Source organism: Callorhinus ursinus, unplaced genomic scaffold, assembly GCF_003265705.2.
Source record: "Callorhinus ursinus isolate GAN/ISIS: 27379988/994484 unplaced genomic scaffold, GSC_fseal_2.0 scaffold10, whole genome shotgun sequence".
Classification (NCBI taxonomy): domain Eukaryota; kingdom Metazoa; phylum Chordata; class Mammalia; order Carnivora; family Otariidae; genus Callorhinus; species Callorhinus ursinus.
This window is the reverse complement of record NW_027397072.1, coordinates 54,010,429-54,013,246: the sequence shown is the minus strand read 5'-3', so window position 1 is coordinate 54,013,246 and position 2,818 is coordinate 54,010,429. Positions and strand designations below refer to the sequence as shown.

The window sequence follows — 2,818 nt, the reverse complement described above, 5'->3', positions numbered from 1 at the left end:
GCCCTTTGCGCCTGGGCTAGAGGTGGATTTGCAGCCTGTACTCCGGGAGGGCTGAGCAGCCTCCTTGGCCCCTGCTTGCTGCCTGCTCCTTACCCCTGCCAGTCTCACCACTCTGACACTGAGAAAAAGCAGATCTAGGAAGAAGCATCAACAAGGCAAGGAGGGGTGGGAAGCACTTTTCTTAATCCCTGAGTGGAGCTTTTCCAAGCCCCTCATTGTAGACTCCCCAGCAGCCCTATCTATCTCCCTGCAGGTGGAAGGCAGAGGTAGTCTAGCTGCACGTGTGTGTGTGTGTGTGTGCGCGCGCGCGTGCGCGCGCGTGCGTGTGTGTAAACTTCACATCTTGATTCTGAACAGTCTTCAGAAAAAGAAGGGAAAAGGGGAGGTGGGGAGGTGGTGGTAAGGATGAAGTGATTTATTACACTTCCCTCCTAGTAGCTGAGGCTTTGGGAGTCAACAATGAAGAAGCATTCATAAAAGCCTGGAGGCATCCATTGTTCTCTGAAGGTCCATAGAAAACTGCCAATGGTTGGGAAAACGGCCCCACAAAAGTGAAGAGAGCATTTTTGAATGTCTCTCGTAGACCATCAGCCTAGCTGTTAAACTCAGTGTGAACAAGGGAAGGAACAAAGGGCAAGTGGAACAATGTTGGTGTCTCTCTCCCGCCGCTAGTGGGAGCTCTAGATTCGTGCCTCTCCATCAACCCAAGGATGGGCTAGAACACGGGGTGAGGATACTTTGGTGGGCCTGGCACCAGAGGCTGAGAGGCTGAGGTGAAAACCAGCCCCTGCAGTGTTATCTTCTGGGAGTCATTACTTCACTCCACTAGTTTGGTAAGGAGACTGGGGGCCTCCCTCCACTTACACATCGTGAGTTTAAAAACTATAGTTCAGGGGCCCCCGGGGGGCTCAGTCAGTTAAGCGTCTGCCTTCGGCTCAGGTCATGATCCCAGAGTCCTGGGTTTGAGCCCGACATTGCAGGGAGCAGGGGGCCTGCTTCCCTCTCCCTCTGTTGTCCCCCCTGTTGTGTTCTCTTAGTCAAATAAATAAATAAATTCTTTAAAAAATAAAAATAAAATAAAAACTACAGTTCTAGAGATGAAGGCCAGGGTCCCGTGTACAGAGACCCAAGATGCCAGATAGTCTGCTTCCAGGTTGTAAGCTTTAGCCTGTCCAGGACCAGGACAAAAGGCATCCATCCTAAAAGGCCCAGACATGCACCCTGGCCTGACCTGTAGGATTTATAGCAAAAGCCTTATTGAAATAAAGTGATTTTTCTTGGAGAGCTCCCTCTGAAGATCCTTCCTAAGAACCAGAGGTAAGGAGATGATGCTGAGGTACATATGGGCATCCTTGACCCCACAAGATACATCTTATTAAGACTGACATTGTTATTTTTAACTCCCCAGTTCTATTCATACCAATTTTCTTCCCCGGCTAAGTCATTGTTCAGGAAGGACAGTGCTGAGTACAACCATAGGTTTGCAGCTGCCAAAGGAAACACCTGCTGAGAACCAAATGAGGACAGATTCTTCTCTCAGGCCTGAGAACGAGGCCCAGCCAAGAACAGGCTGCTTTCACTTCACTGCACTTAGTTTGTAATAATGCATTTTTTGGTAAGATACTTTGATTAATATTGGTCTCGTCCACTAACCTCTAAGAATCGTGGGGCCCACATCGTGTCCCTCTGATTCGTGCATCAGATCCGATGATGGGCTGACCTCTTGGCAGACAGCAACCGAGCGACCTAACTGGTCGTTCCCAAACCGTGTGCCGAGGCACCCTGCCACAGGCGCTGTAGCAAACACACAGGGCACCACAATGTTTTACCTTTCTGAGGGAAACACAGCAATCCTCAATATCCGTGAGGCCCACAGCAGATGGCCAGCTGGAGATAGCGCACAGCTTCAACGTTAGATCATCTGCATTCCTTTCAATGACATCAGATCTTTTGAAGCTTGGCTTTGGGTTGTTGCTGTGACAAAATGCACAAGTTGCAGAAAACCAATGTGGAACAGGAAACAAGAGTGGCTGGTCCAAGGTTATGCCAAGGTCTGGGAAAGCTTGCCGTGCCCAACAAGAGCACAGCCTGCTAGTAACTGTGGGGATTTCAAAGTAAAATGAAAAATAGTATTGTTTTTGTTTCGATGCATGTGCATTCTTTTTCTCAACAGCGACTAAATTATTAAATAAATGAATAGCTAGATAAATAAATGAATGCTTCCTAGATTGTTTGGACTTAACTGCTCAATAAATGGTGCCATTAGATAGTTCTTTTGGCCCAGGGATCAGAGAACCACTTACTGAGAAAGCAAGAGCACCGTGAACTGAGGCGTGGGAGCCTCTGGCTTCGGCAGCATTGGTTGATTGACTGATGGCCTCAGGATCGAAGTTCTGTGCCTGGTCACTCTACCTACAAAATAATTCAGAATGGACAAAAAGGCACTGTGGGAGAAAAAGAGTCACCGAACTTTGTCCTCACAGAGGAGAAGAGAGTTCTGCAGCTGAGCTCTCTTCTTGAGCAACTCAGGTTTATTGAACACTTACCTATTAGCCAGGCCCTAAGCTTTCATTTTTTTATTTTTTAATTTGACCTCCCCGAATCCCCTCGGTAGTCTTTTGAGGGCTATTGTTGCTCATATTTGCACAGGAAAAGAACACAAAGATGGCAAGTGGTAGACACAAGGCTGTGCTTTGGGCGCCTGGGTGGCTCAGCTGGTTACGCATCTGCCTTCAGCTCAGGTCATGGTCCCGGGGTCCTGGGATCGAGCCCCGCATCGGGCTCCCTGCTCCGCGGGAAGCCTGCTTCTCCCTGTCCC

General features: G+C 48.8%; 1 long non-coding RNA gene across 2 annotated transcripts in view; it reads left to right on the top strand.

The window, feature by feature from the left end:
• The window catches only part of LOC141373603 (uncharacterized), a 12,895-nt gene extending 10,748 nt beyond the window's left edge, over positions 1 to 2,147 (top strand). For both annotated transcript variants that reach the window (XR_012379786.1, XR_012379785.1), the window contains exon 3: positions 23 to 2,147. This is a non-coding gene — a long non-coding RNA (uncharacterized lncRNA). The remainder of the gene's footprint in view (positions 1 to 22) is intronic.
• The last annotated feature ends 671 nt before the right edge of the window (positions 2,148 to 2,818 follow it).